Raw genomic sequence first — 18049 nt, 5'->3', positions numbered from 1 at the left:
ACAAACTGAAAATTCAAGTTCACTCAAATATATTCGTCAACACAATTCAAGTTTGAAAACCCCTCTGATAAAAAAAAAATTAGCCCAATTACAATTACAGTGGGATTGATATAAGAAGCGCAATGTTTATTTGATGTTTTTCTGGGTTTAGCCTGAAAACCGGGAGGTACCCACAGAAAAACTTAACTCTAATTCTTTGCCCCTGTTCTGCATCCGAATAGCACTGCCCTGAAGTTTCTTTGACATTATATGACATTATGTGTTGGCCAATATTTGTCCCTCAACCAACATCGCTAATACAGATTATCTGGTCATTATCACATTGCTGTTTGTGGGAGCTTGCTGTGTGCAAATTGGCTGCCTCGTTTCCTACATTACAACAGTGACTACACTTCAAAAAGTACTTCATTGGCTGTAAAGTGCTTTTGAGACGTCCGGTGATATATATAAATGCAAGTCTTTTATTGGAAAGTGTAAAAGACTATGTTTAGTGTTCATTGTGGATCCTCCCTCCTCCCCTCACCTTTTGTGATATGGCTTAATTGGAAGCAGATGAGCAGCAACAACCACACGCCCCCTTGACAGCTGCTGAAGAAATTGGCCTGAGCCACGAACAACTGTCTCTCTACCCCAGAGAAGGAATCTCCCCTCCCCCCGTTTCTACACCATACTTCATGCTACCTGAAATAAAAAGACAGCCCTCACAGTCAAACCAACACCATCATTCTTCATCCCTATGCCTGTTTTCCTTTTCCTTCACCTATAGAATCATAAAATGAAAGAATGGTTACAGCACAGAAGAAGGCCATTCGGCCCGTTGAGCCCATACCGGCTCTCTGCAAGAGCACTTCAACTAGTTTCACTCCCCCCGCCCTTGCCCCGTAGCCCTGCAAATATTTTTACTTTCAGGTACTTATCCAACTCCCTTTTGAAAGGCACGATTGAGCTTGCCTCCACCACCCTTTCAGGCAGTGCATTCCAGATCCTAACTATTGCTAGGCCCTCCAGTTCCTGCCAAGGCAGACTGCAGGGGAACCTGGACTACTGCTTGGCACAGCAGCACCATCTCATTCACAGGGGACGGAACCTTTAAATTAACATGAAGACCACTGCCATGAAAATCGCAGGTTTGGCAAAGATAAATTAAATTAAGCAACAACAACAATTCATCAGAAGCTGGCACAATAAAAATCGCGCCCCGCTATCTTTAATATTCAGAGATCTTCTGAAGTCTCTTGTGGGCTTCCATTTGACCCGTCCCTTAAACATTGCTGACGCCTTTGAGGCCCAGTTAGTGCCAGGACTTCCTCTCCGTTTCTTCCTCATGCCAAATTGACTGCATCCACCAGAGCTTGAAGTCTCCATGCTAATGAGGGCCTTCTGGAAAATTGTGCGCTCATTTCGGCTTTCCCTCTGCACCGCCCCACTCACCCCCGAGGAAAAGCGCATCTCTGGTGCACTGCTCTCACATTGTCTCGGGACAGCGCCTGCCCGGGAAAATCAGCCGTATATATTTCTAGCAAAGAAGAAAGATTTGCTTTTCTCTAGTACCTTATCACGTCTGTCGGAAACATCCCAAGTGCTTCACATACAATGAATTAATTTGAATTGCAGTCGCTGTTATATAGGTGAATACAGCAGTTATTTTGTGCACAGTAAGGACCCGGTGGTGATACCTCCCAATACTTTTAACTTGTTAAACAACCAAAACAGTAAGAGACAGCAAATTCTTGATAGTATACATACTTTGAGAAAACAATAAAGATAGATTCAGTTCACAAGGGATTAAAGCTTTCCCCTTTAGAACAAATTTAGAATAATCTGCAAGGGTTTTTGGGTGAAAGTTTTTCATTGACTTTGTGATGAGGTTTGTTTTATTCGTTTATGGGATCTGGGCATCGCTGGCAAGGCCAGCATTTATTGCCCAGCCCCAATTGCCCTTGAGAAGGTGGTGGTGAGCCGCCGCCTTGAACTGCTGCAGTTCATGTGGTGAAGTTAGTCCCACATTGCTGTTAGGTAGGGAGTTCCAGGATTTTGATCCAGCGACGATGAAGGATCGGCGATATATTTCCAAGTCAGGATGGTATGCGACTTGGAGGGGAACTTGGAGGTGGTGGTGTTCCCATGCGCCTGCTGCCCTTGTCCTTCTAGGTGGAAGCGGTCGCGGGTTTGGGAGGTGCTGCCGAAGAAGCCTTGGCTGCTTGCTGCAGTGCATCTTGTAGATGGTTTGCAGGTATGTTGTCCACTGCCACCCCATCTCTCCTCTTCTGCTGCCTAATTAATGTGTACGTCACTTCATGGATTGACTTCGCTGACATCCTTGTAGATGGCCTGCCCGCATCAGTCTTGTACAGGCTTCAGTTCATCCAAGTCGCCGCTGTCCGGATCTCCACCCGCACTAAATCCCACACTCCCATCACCCCTGCCCTCGAGTTCCACTGGATCCCTGTGTCCAATGTTCCCATGGGTCCAGTGCATAACCATGTTCTTGTGCGTCCATGGCTTTGAACTAACTCGGTGACCTCCTGTTGCTTTAGGTATCTGCATGCACACTCGCTCCTTTAACACTGGACTTCGCCTTGCATCTCAGTCCCTGTGCTCCACCGTCAGTGGCTGCTTGTTCAACCACTATGTTGGGGCATCCAAGAATGTTTTACTCAGTTTCCTCCATACTTTCAAAAATCTCCCCCTCTTTGACCATGCATTTGTTTCCTCATCCTAGCCTTTCCATTTCCCTCTCTTCCCCATGTTTGGTGTACAACATATCTCTCTCCTTATTGTAAATTGCTCTGAGACAGCTTCCTGCACATCAGGAGTGCTCGATATAAATACAAGTTTTTTTTGTTGGCAATGTGAAATTCCTGCACACAGCACAGAGCTATTTGTTAGACTGAACTGAGCACCATGAGAGAAATCTCCAGTATCGCTCCCAGTCCAAAAAGCCTGACTAAAGAGTTGTCAGTCAATCAAGTTCAAATAGAAAGAACTTCACAAATAGGTGTTTGCAGCTCATCCAGACCGTGCATATTTATTAATGCTTTGACTAAATTCAGTTCACACCTCGGGTGGGGGGAGGGGCGGAGAATTCTGCACCTTGACTAATTTATAGATCAAACAACTCGGTCAGGTGCTATAGCCAATTCTTCTCCAGCTCACCATATGGATGTTCAGCTTCCATCTTAACTCTAGTTACTTTAAAACGGTATCGCACAAAATACAGGGAATGTCTCTGGCGCGGAACAAAAACTCTGTTCTTGATCATAACCCAATCATTTTCTTTGGGTAGTATTGGTTGTTGGCCTAGATACAGGAAACTTTGTGTTATCCGGAGGCTAACTGTCCGGAATGCTTGAGCCACCGGCAAAAATCAGGAGCCGTTTTCGTTAGGTTTTTTTTCTTCTCGTTGCTTTATTCCTCAACAGTCAAGCTCTGCAAGGTCTGCTGAAACTGTTGCTAAGCTACAGAGACGCTTGCACTGTTTAGAAGCTTCCGTATCTTTCAACATTAGCGCTGGTATGTCCGGCAGTTTTGAGGGAACGGCAACAGCTCGGTCCCGTCGGTGCTGGATAGCACAAAGTTTCCTGTATCGGGAAATCTCCCTGCTCTTTGCATCTTGCCACAGGACTTTGAGCATCCACTGGAACAGGTAGAGAGGACCTTTATTTAATGTGCCTTCTGAGAGACGTCTCTGACAACTTCCTTAGTAATACACTGGAGTGTTAGCTTAGATAATGGCCCTGAAATTCGGGTCCCGCAGGTGCAAGCCCCCGACCTGCACTTACCTTGCACGCCGGCCGTTGAGCTGTGGGCCTGCGTGTGATTCTGATCCTGGGCCTCCTCCAACTGCCAGCGTAGTGCTTGCGTATCCCAGGGGCACAGTTAGTTCGAAGCGACCCCTGGGATCACGTGGGCCATGGGGAGCCAATCGGAGCAGGGAATGCTTTATTCATAAATTTGACAGGAAGAGCTGTCAAACCTATAAATACTATAAGCCCCAAAACATCACTAAAACTTCAAATCAATTTTTTTAAATCACATTTTCAAAATAACTATAAATTACATGAAATAACTATTTTAAACAATAATTTAAATTTTTGAAAAAATTAATTACATTTTCTAACGGGGCTAAAAATAAACTTGTCTTTCTTTAAAGTATTTAAAAATAATAAACCTGTGGAAAAAATGTTTTAATTTTAATTAATTCACCACTTACCTTGTTAAAAGCAGGCCTTGCGCCTCCTTTTTACATGTGTAACTCCTGGAGACTTAGCCTCCCGGAGAATCCTACAAAAAAAAGTAAGTTCCATGTGCACGCGCTGCCTCTCCGGCGCACGCGTTCCACCTGTCAACCCCTTGGGAACTGAAGTTCCGGTTTCCCGCACATGCACAGTGCATGCACAAAACCGGCACTTTCGTTGGGCCTACGCGTGAGTACCCAGTGCGTACTCACGCATGGGGACCCGAATTTCTGGGCCATTGTGTACAATACTTAGGTGGGACCTGAACCTTCGGTCTTTGGAGGTGACTGTGCTACTAACAAAGTTAACGCAGTGTAGAAAAAGAAAATCATATTTACACCAATGTTCAAATTATTCTACAGTGACATTTGTGCCATGATGAACAGCCTACAGTGCATGATTATTCCAATCATGGGAATGCTATTGAGTTGGTGGCAGACAATGGAATACCCGGATAAATAAAAAAAAACCTGGCACTGCCACTTTTAATGTTAGTGTTCGGTCGGTGTTGGTGATCCTTGTTGTGCTGACAGGAGGACTGGCTCCAGTGCATGTTAACGGCCCAGAAATTACGTTCGCAGGCCTCCCGCGGGCGGAGGGCTGCGATCTGGGAAAATCTGCGCCAAGACCGGAGGGCTCCCGGGAGGCGCAGAGTTCCGCTCCTGGGCCTCTCCAAACTGCCGGTGCGCAGGGCCCACGTATCCTAGAAGTGCAGGCGGTTCGCAGCGTCCCTGGGATCATGTGGGCCATGGGGAGCCAATCGGAGAAGGGGATCTCCATTCATACATTTGCCAGGAAGACCTGTCAAATATATGAATGGAGATCACCCCCAAAAACATAGTAAAACTTCAAATACATTTTTTTAATCACATTTTTTAAATGACTTGAAATTACATATTAACTATTTTAAACAAAAATTAAAGTTTTTAATGGGGCTAAAAATAAACTTACCTTTCTTTAAAGCATTTTTAAATGATAAATCAGTGGGGAAAATGTTTTTTTTAATACTTTTCTCAACTCTTATCCTGATAAAAGCAGGCCTTATGCCTGCTTTTACCAAGTGTAAGAATTGCAAGTGTTTTCTGTGGGCGGAGGGTCTCCAAAAACCGTAACTCTCCGCCCGCAGAGGCCCTGCTCCAGCGCAGCCGGAGGTTGACAGATCGGAAATGTCGGTTTCCAGCGCATGCGCAGTGCATGCCTGAAACCGGCATTTCTGATGTCCCTACGGGTGAGTGCACAGCGCGTACATACCCGTAGGGATCGGAATTTCTGATTATCTCTCACCGTCAATGCATGTCCTTGTGTGTAACTGTGTAGATAAAGCCAGTTTAAACAAATGCACACTTTTCTAAAAAAAAATGCTACACAGCGCCCACAGACTTATGTGGAAGTACGTTGAACATCAGTGTATCCCTGTTAGCTAAACATTCATGTCACACTCCATGTCAACTTTCTGTGAGGAAAGGCAAATATTTTAATATACTACAGATGTGGAACATTGCATACGCATGCCTACTTGTATAACTCCGACAGCCTGTCTCATGTTGACCGTGTAATTGTTTTACAGCACAGCGAGGATAGATCGACTTTATTGTAAAGTCGATGAATCTGTTGCGTGTAAACATGATGACTGACTGCGTTTAACTTCCGAGGCCACTTTGTAAATGAGAGGCTCACAAGGCAAGCTGGTTGAAACATGATGTGTTATTAAGTACACAAAAGAGGGGTATTGATGTGATGTGATGTTGAACTATCCATGTAAGTGGGTTATCAGATTGTGGTGACGAGAAAATCATTTAATATCGGTGCTCACTGAATAGTGTTTTTTATGGTCAACGCACCACAACTTATCACTTAAATAACCAACTAATCTATTGGAGTATTTTTAAACCATTCAGCATCAGACTCACGTGAAAGACATCTTGGTCCCAGGATATCACTATCACATGGTTCTGGGAATTATTTGTTTACAGTAATATAGCCTCTAAAGTATAATCCTTTGACTATTTGATTCAGCCTTTGTTAGTGATTTAGAATGTAAATGTTTCAGTTATTACCACAGGCATTTGGCTGATGCGTGCTGTCATGTTGAAACCATGAGTTGTTATGGTTGTGTTCAGTAGCCCCAGTCTCAGGTGATTGACAATCTTTCTTATTGCCAGTGTTCACAGGGCTGCTGCCCTTCCTCCATTGTGTCTTCTTCCATTGTGTCTCTGGCTGACACTTAGTGCAGCACTCACTTAGTACTGCTCCGTCGGATGAGATGTTAATCTGAGGTTCCATCTGCCCCCTCAGATGGACGTGAAAGACCCCATGCCACTATTCAAAGAAGAGCAGAGAAGTTCTGCTGCTCTTCTGGCCAACATTTATCCCTCAACCAACACTTAAAACAGAGCAGGCTCGAGGGGCTGATTGAATTGTGAACTTTAGCCTCTCGTGGCTGCAATGTGATGGTTAGAGTAAAAAGAGTCTAAGATATAGAGCTTCTCCAAGCGATCATTTTGTAGCACTGGGACAATGCTCTGAGACTCCCATGTGTAACTCCGAGTGGCCCAAGCCTAGGGACGCAGCAGCAGGTTGATCGGCTGTGAGCTTCATTTTCATTCCGTGCTTTCAGTTTCTTTTCATGACCAGAAGTGGAGCTCTTCGGTTTTTAGGGTTGCGAACTCAGGTTGGACGTAGTTCTGGAGATTTCAGCACATGACCTCCCACCTCCAACCACCCCGCCCAGTCAAACTGCCTTTCCCACCGCCACCTCCCCCCCCCCCAACCCCCCATCTCCAATATTTTTGTAACTAATAAACGAACATTAGGAGCAGGAGTAGGCCGTTCAGGCCCTCACGCCCGCTCCTCCATTCAATTAGATCATGGTGAATCTTCACCTCAACTCCATTTACCTGCCTTTACTAGCAAATCCTTGAAACAAAAGTGTTCAAAGAAAATGAAAAAATGCACCTTTTTTGTTAACGCCCCTGTGATTTTTCTGTAGCAACAGTGTCCAAGAGATGAATCTTTAATTCCTGGAGACTCCAGGACAATCCTAGAGGGTTGGCGACCCAATCGGTTTCTTCAATACATGGATTTTGCTCATCTGCCTTTTTGGACATGTTTCAGTGACGACCTTTTATTACTGAGTGTCTGTAATTGTAAATGCTTTGGGGTGAAATTGGGTAACTTGTTGAATTTAGGCTTGGAGGCGGTAGGAATGTTTAAGCGTAATGGTCTAAACTGATGGTTTTCAAACTTCATTACGGAGTATCGTCTGCACATTTTGACCCACTCCCACAGGTCCCTGCCCCTACCCTTGAAAAGACAGTGTCAGGTATCCAAAGAAAAATAAAGCTATTATTGAAGAAATTATTTTTTATTGGCATATCGCAACAGAATTAATGCATTCGTAAGTCAACAAACACAGAAATCTGATGACAACTGGATAGAAATCTGGTGACCTCGGATTCCCCTCGAGTTCAGGCCTTTCATTTAGAAAATCTATGGGGCCTGATTTTCATCTGTTCTATGCCTTGAGTGGGTTCAGATGGGGCACATTGGAGCGAAAAAAATGTGCAGAGATCAGAACTAATCATCCCTGCACATTTTTTCTGCACCTGACCGAATTCTAGCAGCCATACACAAGTGCCGAAAGATCCCACTGGAAAGAGGCAGGAGCGCCATTTTAATATGTTAATTTGGAAGTATATGGACTTTCAAAAGGTGTTTGATAAAGTACCACATAATAGACTTCTTAGCAAAATTGAAACCCATGGGATTAAAGGGACAGTGGCTGCGTGGATACAAAACTGGCTAAGGGACAGAAAGCAGAGAGTCCTGGTGAACAGTTGCTTTTCAGACTGGAGGGAGGTATACAGTGGTGTCCCCCAGGGGTCGGTGTTGGGACCACTGATCCTTTTGACCTCTACTAATGACCTGGACTTTGGTATACAGGGCACAATTTCAAAGTTTGCAGACGACACAAAACTCGGAAATGTAGTCAACAGTGAGGAGGATAGTAATAGATTTCAGGAGGACATAAACAGACTGGTGAAATGGGCAGATTCATGGCAGATGAAATTTAACGCAGAGAAGTGTGAACTGATTCATTTTGCTAGGCAATGTAAACTAAATGGTACAATTTTAAAGGGGGTGCAGGAACAGAGGGACACAAGTCTTTGAAAGTGGGAGGACAAGTTCAGAGGGCTGTTAAGAAGGCATACAGGATCCTTGGCTTTATAAATAGAGGCATAGAGTGAAAAAGCAAGGAAGTTATGGTAAAGCTTTATAAAACACTGGTTAGGCTCCAGCATTCTGGAGCACCACACTTTAGGAAGGATGTCAAGGCCTCAGAGAGGGTGGCGAGGAGATTTACTAGATTGGTGCTAGGAATGAAAGACTTCAATTACATGGAGAGACTGGAGAAACTGGGGTTGTTCTCCTTTGAGCAGAGAAGATTAAGAGGAGATTTGATAGAGGTGTTCAAAATCTTGAAGGGTTTTAATAGAGTAAATAAGGAGAAACTGTTTCCAGTGGCAGAAGGGTCGGTAACCAGAGGACACAGATTTAAGATGATTGGCAAAAGAATCATAGGCGACATGAGGAAACATTGTTTTTCACAGCAAGTTGTTAAGCTCTGGAATGCACTGCCTGAAAGGGTGGTGGAAGCAGATTCAATAATAACCTTCAAACGGGAATTGGATAAATACTTGAAAAGGAAATAATTGCTGGGCTATGAGGAAGGAGCAGGGGAGTGGGGGCTGATTGGCTAGCTCATTCAAAGAGCCAGCACATGTACAATAGGCCGAATGGTCTCCCTCTGTGCTTTATCATTCTATGATTTCTATAATGGAGGCAGGATGTTGTCATTTTGACATCCCACAATTTGGGGCTTTTGAGACTGTATCTATTTTGATTCCTAACAATGTCCATACATCGCATGTGTCCAGGGCTGAAGTCAGCTTTTAAAATGAAAAGGAGCAAAGGGGTTCAGATCTTAAGTGAACCTTGGGACTCTTTTCCATTCAATTTTTTACAGGTAAGGCTTTGTGCCTTGGGTTCTGGAACTCTCATATTTTGCAGAAATGTAAGCAATGGGTTTCCGTACCAATCTAGATATGTTTAGGATGAAGAAGAGGAGGAGCAATGGCGGGGTACCAGGCAACTGAGGACTGTGAAGAGTGTATTATAATGCAGCTGGTCATTTAATGTTTGCAAGGGAAGCAGAGCTGCTAACATGGTGCACGGAAAAAATTAAAGCCCATCAAGTTATTTGTGTCCATGGGTGCGATCTTGCCAGCCCTGGGGAGGCGGGTTTGGAGGCGGGATTGCTGGGAAAATGTCAGAATTTGGGGGGCGGGTGCCCATCCTGCCCCAACCTGCCTCCGTGCCATCTTGCTAGGGGACGGGTAGCTGACCCGCGCCGGGTCCCGTCTCCTTGGAGGCGGGAAGGGGATTAGTGCCACTTTTCGGCCTGTTAACAGGGAGATAAGAGGATTATCCCCATTTTACCCACACAAGTGCGGGCTTCCCGAAGGCTCTGAACCCCACCAGGCGAGGTGAGCAGTGGGACTGTGGGGGGTCGGAGGGGTGCAAAGGTGCGCTGTGAAGGTAAGTGATGGGTGCAAGTGTGGAGAGGTGAGTATGTGAGGTGAGTGGAAAGTGATAGAAAAGTTTACTTACCTTTGTTTCTTCCTGTAGGCTTCAATCGTTGGGGATGCGGAGATTCTCGCATCTCCGCGATAGAGATGACAGATGGCCGTTGCATTCTAATGCAGTAACCATCTAATTTCTGCTAAAGAAAGAGGTTTGATGAGTCTTGAATTCAAGAACTCATCAAACTACAGAGAATGTCAGTGTTTGACAGCTTCACAGAGCTGTCAAACGATGACAATTCATCTGTCAAAAATTTTTGACAGATGAAACATCATATGTTGACACTCTCTGTAACCAGCTTTCCCTTAATTGGCCTGCTAAGCCCACTGGGCGGGCTTAACAAGGTCAATCAAGGGAAAACAGCGACAGGTTGGCCAGAAGTTGATGGAGGCGGGACTGAAACCCGACAAGTGGGAGTCCCGCCTCCAAAAGCTTCCCATTGGCAAAATCCAGCCCCATGAATTAAGGGGGTGGTATGCAGTTGCTTGCTGAGATTGCCTGTTGTTTGATTTTGAAATCATAAATTGACATTGTAAAATAATGTTGCAACTTTAGATTTGTGCGTTTATACATACTCATGTGTATGTGCTTGGTAGTTGTGAGTTTTTAATCAGTTCAATCCTGACTTGACAGCGGAAGCTTGTAGGAGTAACCGGTGCCTTAAAAAATAAGCTTTCCAATTGTGGCCGTGGAACAGCTGGGATTTACTTGTCGGTGTATGTGGCTAAATAGCTTTTATGTTTGATGAAGACCTTTTTAAAAAATAAAAAATAAAAATAAAAATATATATATATATATATACTTGCGGCTTTCCAACAACTTTGTTCGATAATACCCTCTCTGGCAATAGTCATGAAGATAGCATTAATAATTTACTACAATTATAATGCCAAGGTTCTCCTGTAAGAATACGATCCAATTAGAGTTCCTCTTGTATAACTCAAAATGACATTAGAGCATCTGATGGAAAAGCAGTTACTAATTATAACCCAGTGCGTGCTTATTTAGAAAATGGAGTCCCGGGGAGGAGGCAGAGTTGGCGATTGAGAGAGTAAATTTGGAGGAGCAGTTGCAAATGAATGAGAAGGGAATGAGATACAGAGCAATACAAAAGCTGGCAATATGTGGCAGGTGCGAACTGCTGACCTGGGAAGTGAAATTTGGTGTGAAAAGAGTGCAGGATGACGCAGCAGAATCGACTGGATGTGGGGAAAGAGTGTGGAGAAGTGAGATGAACCAGCTTTGGACAATGGCTCAGTCTGGTTTTTGTTCTGAAACCTGCCAGTTCGGCTGAATCTGATGAGGGGGGTTCCTTTTGGGGAGGCTGTAAGTGGGGGTAGATGTGGCCAATCTAGTGCGTGCCCTGTTGGTAAACATGGTGTCGTAATGTGGTATTGCAACGTAGCAGCAGATAAAGGACTTAAAGGATGGCATTCAGAAAGAGCAGTCTGTAGCTGAGTTTGTAAAGGAGACCCACTGGATAAGGAATGACAGAAGAACAAAAGGAAAGATGGATTATTGTTTGGCATAAGAGATGGAAAACTGACAGCAGAGTTTGGGAGGCATTGTTCTTTGCCAGAGATAGTTGGCACCAATCTGAGGTCGGTTATGGTGTTGTGATCAACTTGGATGAAGAGTGTGGACATGTTGGAATGAACAGTTTTCCAGAAGAAAAAGTTAGAGGAGGCAGATGGGGGAAAAAAAATTGCTGAAGCATACAGAGTTTGTGGCTCAGTGCAGAGATGTTGGATGAAAGTGTGGAAAAGAAAGAATTGCATTTATACAGCACCTTTCACGACCACAGGATGTCCCAAAGCTTTCTACAGACAATGAAGTACTTTTGAAGCAGAGTCACTGTTGTAATGTAGGAAACGCTGCAGCCAATTTGTGCACAGCAAGCTCCCACAAACAGCAATATAATGACCAGATAATCGGTTTTAGTGATCTTGATTGAGGGATAAATATTGACCAGGATACTGGGGATCACTCCCTTGTTCTTCCAAATAGTGCCATGGGATATTTTTGAGAGCAGATGAGGCCTTGGTTTAACATCTCATCTAAAAGATGGCACCTCTGACAATGCAGCACTCCCTCAGTGCTGCACTGAAGCGTCAGCCTAGATTTTTTGTGCTCCAGTTTCTGGACTGGGTCTTGAACCCACAACCTTCTGACTCGGAGGCGAAAGTGCTACTAACTGAGCCACGGTTGACAAGTGAAGGTCGGCTGTCAGGGATTTGGGGGAACATGGATATGGAGATTCTTAAGAAGGTTGGATGAGAGTTATAATGGCTGACAGAGCAATGAAGGGGATTGAGAGTGATTTCAGAGGGTGTTGTGGTGGATGGCTGACGAACACGAGAAAAAGTTTAGGGTAACAAAATAAGTGTGCTTCGATTGGTAGGGATGGCAGTTAACATCGCCATTGTCTGTCTGCCCAGGTGGCGGGGGGTCATGTTGTAGGGGCTGAAACTAAAATAATACATCAATAATGTCTGGCAACAACTGATAACCTGCATGTTTGGAGAAGCGGCAGTTTTACTATTTGTCTGGTGTCGTCGTCTTTACCCACATATTATAACTGCGTTTTTATATTCTGCAGAACAATTCTTTTTTATTACTTGTCCTTGGGATGAGGGTGACAGCGGGAAGGCAGAATTTATTGCCCATCTTTTGTTGTAGGGGACTAGTAGGCCTGACCAAGTAAATGTGGCAAGTCCACTTCCCTGAAGGGTTCCTGAAGGACATTAACGAAACAGTTGGGTTTTTATGGCTTTTACAGCTTTTGTTTAACTGCAATTTGAACAAGTGATGGCGATCAGTTGTAAGATAGTAAATGAAATGTTACAATTAAATAAATCAACCACAGATGTATTAACTAAATGATACTGTGGGTAATTGGTCATAAAAGGAAATGTTCTTGAACAACTTGATGGAGAGCGAGTATCATAAATCCATGCAGTCAAGGCAACCATTGAGCAATCAAGACAACCTCTGTATTCCATTATTTACTTTCTCTTATATTGCTGCTTTTATAGTTATGGCTTCTCATTCTTGTACTTGAGAAGAACACCTTTTTAAAAATTTGTTCACGGGATGTGGGCGTTGCTGGCATTTATTGCCCATTCCTAATTGCCCCAGAGAAGGTGGTGGTGAGCCGCCTTATATAACTGAGTGGCTTGCTAGGCCATTTTAGAGGGCAGTCTGTGGGTCTGGAGTCACATATAGGCCAGACCAGGTAAGGACAGTAGATTTCCTTCCCTAAAGGACGTTAGTGAACCAGATGGGCATTTATGACAATCCGCTTGTTTCATGGTCACTATTACTAGCTTTTTATTTCAGATTTATTTATTAAATGAATTGAAATTCCCCAGCTGCCTTGGTGGGATTTGAACTCATGTCTCCAGATCATTAGTCCAGTGACATAACCACTATGCTACCGTACCCGATAGATTATGGTTGTCCAATTGCGAAAGCTCTTTTTTTTGCTGAGAACTCTGGATAAAATGCACTGCCTGATAGGTTGGTGGATACAGATTCAATATTAGTCTCCAAAAGGGAATTGCATGAATACTTGAAGGAGAAAAAATTGCAGGGATCTGGGGAAAGAGCGGGGGAGTGGGCCTAACTGGATTGCTCTTCGAAAGAGACGGCGCAGCCTAGGTGGCTTCCTCCTGTGCTGTACTATTCTATGACTCTATGATTCTAAATGATATTGTGAGGGCGAGCCTTACAAAGGTTGTACATCTCTTTGGGTTTTAATAATTTACCCAGACTTATTAAGAGGGGAGACGTCATGATAATCAGTGGCTACAGTGGGCAGTGTGCCATTGCAGAGTGTTCCACCTTGGTGATGCCAATCCACACAGTTATCACCAAGTATTCTAGATGCAGTAACGAACAGCATAACAAGGAAATGGTACCAGCAGAGCAGTGCCGTGTGAACAGCGAGAGAACACTAAGCAGTGCAATTAAAAAAAAATTGTTACTATGGTTTAGTCCCCCTTTAAGTGAAATAACCGGTACCTATTTGACAAGAACGAAAGTATGCCTCATAATTGCTGTAGCAAAACTCTTTATTCACATCACCCCTGTGAGAGAGTGTTGGATACTGGGAGCAGGTTTACCTACTGTAGATAATTGGATGGTGTCTTATGGGAACTATCCTCTATTTCCTGAGTACTGTACAGCTCATTAGCTTAACTCTCAGTGGTGGAGGGACAAGTAGAGACCATTTCATTAGCAGTTCCTTGCACATATAAATCTTAAATAGAAGGATTACGTTAGATTACAGGGACACAATGGACCTAGGGAATTTCCTTTGTGTATGTCTAGATAGAATCATAAAATCCTGAAGGAAGATTATTTTAACTGTGCACAATACCAAACTCATTTTTAAAGAATACAAGTATTAGTGCACAATTTGGGCACAGCAATTTTAGAAGAATTTTATACAATTTTGGTATTGGAGTGAGATCGTGGTCATTCCCTTCCCTCATATCAACTCAATCAAAGAAGCGGGAATTATTGCCTCTACGTCATGATTCATATTTCTCCAGCAAATTCAAATGTTGATCACTGTCACTCGTAGCTGATGGATTTATTTCCAGACAGCATTGGCAAGTCTACAACTTGGAAAACAAGGTGGTATTTGGGACTTTGCCCTGCGGCACAGCCTTCATAGAGGGGAGCTCTCAAGAAGCTGACAGCGGGGTATATGTCGGGGGCCTATGTATGTCACAGGGCCCCGATTAACACATTAAAATTAGACAGAAACAAGCAGCCACCTAGCTCGCCCGTGCTGAAGAAGATGGCGGTGGTAGGGAATGTGGTGGTAAGTGTATCTTGTGATTTTCAGGCATTCCCGCAATCCAGAGGGAGTTCAAATCGGCCCCAAAGTTTAATTTTGTTATCGTGAAATATATAATTTCTATATATATTTATATTGCAACCCTTAGAATAATAGAGGTTTACAGCACAGAAGGAGGCCATTCGGCTCATCACTTCTGTGCTTGTGCCAAGTATGACTCGAGTATAACGCAGGAAGGGACATGACATCATGGGCTAGAAATTGACCTCCTTTGCACCTCCTGTTATTGCCTCCAGGGGGCGATAACAGGGCACTATCGACTTACCGACTTGGCGTGACGAAAGAAACGACTCTCGCGAAATTCAATGTGGGGGGTGTGGGGTGGGGCGGGGGTAGAGCCGGCGGTAACAGTTACCGCCTCGCTCTCCTGCGCCTCGGAGATGGTGATATCATCCGATGCGCATCGCCCCGTTAAGTTCGCTTCCGCCCCCTGCAGGTTCGCCGGGCGTCAGCAACGCCAGCAGCAGGAGGCGTTGTGACCTCGGCCGGCCGCTTAGGGAGCGCTAATTAAATGGATTGGTGGTCAGGTTGGCCAAAATAATTTTCTCACCCCTTGTTGCTGTTTTTTTCAATTTTTCATTGTTGCGATTGATCAGCCCTGCACTCGGAGTGCTTGGGGCTGCTCCTCGCGGATCGTGGGTGCCGTCGCCGACCCATCCCCAGCCTTACCTTTAACTGCTGTGAGCATTGGCCCTTCCCTTTAAGGGAGGGCAGGAGCCTGCGAATCCGGCCGCGCTGCACGGAACACTGATCAGCGCTCTGCCGATACCACCCCTCGCACTCCCTTTAGCGCTCTAAGGGAAGTGGTAGCGCTTGATTTAACACTCCACTTCCCTCTTGGAGCGCTACAACTGAATTTCGTGGGAGCCTCTCATCATTAGCGCCTGGCGATAATTCTTCCACTTCTGACGTTTTAGCGCCCCAAAACAGGGCTATAATAAATTTCTCTCCCCATATTTCTGAAATAATTTTTGTTATACAGATAGATTTTACATATCATTATGTTTGTGCAACCTCACTCTAAATTGCCACTAGACTAGCTAATTTACTGAATAAGAATAAGTCCTCCTCGCAGTTGCCATATTTCCTAATATTCCTTCATCGTCCTTAATGTTCTTGATAAATTGAATGCATTAACAGCAGGGTTTCCACAGCACACAGTGCCAAAACTATATCCAGGCAATTGAGCATTAATACGGAATTGTGAATCCAGTGTTTGCAGTCTATCTCCAGCTGGAGACAACAGTGTATTTTGTGAGGAGGTTTAAATTTCTTTTTTCAAATTAGTGAATTGTGACCTCGCTGGTATTCACGGAAGAAATTCAGTGGAGCTCAATCCTTCTGTGCACCACCAGTACAGTCATAAATCTCTGTACTGGTCAATCGCCTTTATTGTAGTTTAAATGATAGTTGACTACAGTTCAGCGCCCTACATATGTACAAGACAGCTCTTGCGTCTGGTACAGCTTAAATGGTGCGGCAGAATCTAAACCGCTTCGAGATGTAAACTTTTTTTGTCAGGGACAACATTGTTGCTCTTTAAGATGATGGATTGTTTCCTTTGGCTAAAGTCTGGCTCTCGAATTAACATTATAAAGCCTCAACCTTTTGTGCGTTAAGTATTCCCTGGAGCTGCAGAGGGATATTATACAAAGAAATGTTGCATGGAAATGTCTTCCTTCCATTTGCCTTGGGGGCTGATTAAGAAATCTGTTTTTACTGTGAGAGTGTTGTGAATCTTGGATGTTAAGAGGCAAAGACAAGGATTCGGCAACAAAGGAAGCAACTCTATATCCCAGTGGTGACAGTCCTGAATCAACATACTATGCTTCCCTATAAATTATAGTGAAATCTGTCCATGTGATTACCTTAAAAGTCCTACCTTTCCCCTTTTACTGGCTGCCAGCAACTAATTATAAATTTGAAAGTGGCCAATGTCACGAAGCATCAAACTCCCTTTGTGGATGCATTCGTCTTTTAGCACTCCACCTGATGTCAAAAACATGACGTGAGTTATGGGAAACAGCCTGAGTTATTCCAGTAAAAATGCAAAGGCTATAATAATAGAAACCCTTTAAATAAATAGCCACCTTAGTTGAGCAGTCACTACTTTTTTGGAAAACCATCAGGTTTCTCATAAAGCCACGAGGCCTTCAATGAACACAGCCATTTGTTGATGTGACAAAATGGGAGATGGCGTTTACAAAGGAAGAGGATGCTGACAAAATATCGGTAGAAGCGGAGATGGTAGATGTAATGGAAGGGGTGAAAATTGATGGCCAGGATGTACTGGAAAGGCTGGATATGCTTAGAGTAGATAAGTCACCTGGCCTGGATGGCTTGCATCCCAGGTTGTTAAGGGAAGTGGGGGTGGAGATAGCAGAAGGGCTTGCCATAATCTTCCAATCTTCCCTAGATACGGGGGAGGTGCCAGAGGATTGGAAAGTGGCAAATGTGACACCCTTGTTCAAGAAAGGGTGCAAGGACAATCCTAGTAACTACAGGCCGGTCAGTTTAACATCAGTGGTGGGTAAGGTTTTAGAAACAATGATCAGGGAAAAAAATTAACAGGCACTTGGAGAGGTTTAAGTTAATTAAGGAGAGCCAGCATGGATTTGTAAAAGGCAGATCGTATTTGACTAATCTAATTGAGTTTTTTGATGAAGTAACAGAGAAGGTTGATGAAGGGAATGCAGTGGATGTTGTCTACATGGATTTTAAGAAAGTGTTTGACAAAGTACCACATAAAAGGCTGGTTAACAAAATTGAGGCTCATGGAATAGGGGGGTCAGTGTCAGCTTGGATAAGAAATTGGCTTAAGGACAGAAAACAGTGAGTCATGGTAAATGGTTGTTTTTCAGACTGGAGGATGGTAGACAGTGGTGTTCCCCAAGGGTCAGTGCTAGGACCACTGCATTTTTTGATATATATAAATGACTTCGATATTGGAATACAGAGTAAAATTTACAGATGATACCAAACATGGAGGTGTGGCAAGCAGTGAGGAGGATACCAATGGACTGCAACAGAATATAGATAGGCTAGCAGAATGGGCAGACAAGTGGCAGATGGAATTTAATACAGAGAAGTGTGAAGTGATGCATTTTGGCAGAAGTGATAGGGAGAAGCAATATAGACTTAATGGCACAGTTCTAAAGAGTGTGCAGGGACAGAGGGACCTGGGGGTTCATGTGCATAGATCTTTGAAGGTGTCAGGACATATTGAGAGAATAGTTAGTAAAGCATATGGGATCTTGGGCTTCATAAATAGAGGTATTGAGTACAAAAGCAGGGAAGTTAT

The 18049-nt window shown here is 44.0% G+C and overlaps 1 protein-coding gene across 9 annotated transcripts in view; it reads left to right on the top strand.

Annotated features, from left to right (window-relative positions):
• auts2a (activator of transcription and developmental regulator AUTS2 a) overlaps positions 1-18049 on the top strand; it is a 1321624-nt gene that overhangs the window by 707135 nt on the left and 596440 nt on the right. The window lies entirely within an intron of this gene.

The sequence above is a fragment of the Somniosus microcephalus genome, chromosome 22 (genome assembly GCF_052327205.1).
Source record: "Somniosus microcephalus isolate GS21.2 chromosome 22, FLI_Smic_1.0, whole genome shotgun sequence".
NCBI classification, from domain to species: domain Eukaryota; kingdom Metazoa; phylum Chordata; class Chondrichthyes; order Squaliformes; family Somniosidae; genus Somniosus; species Somniosus microcephalus.
The sequence above is the reverse complement of the archived record's forward strand: the minus strand, read 5'-3'. Positions and strand labels throughout refer to the sequence as shown.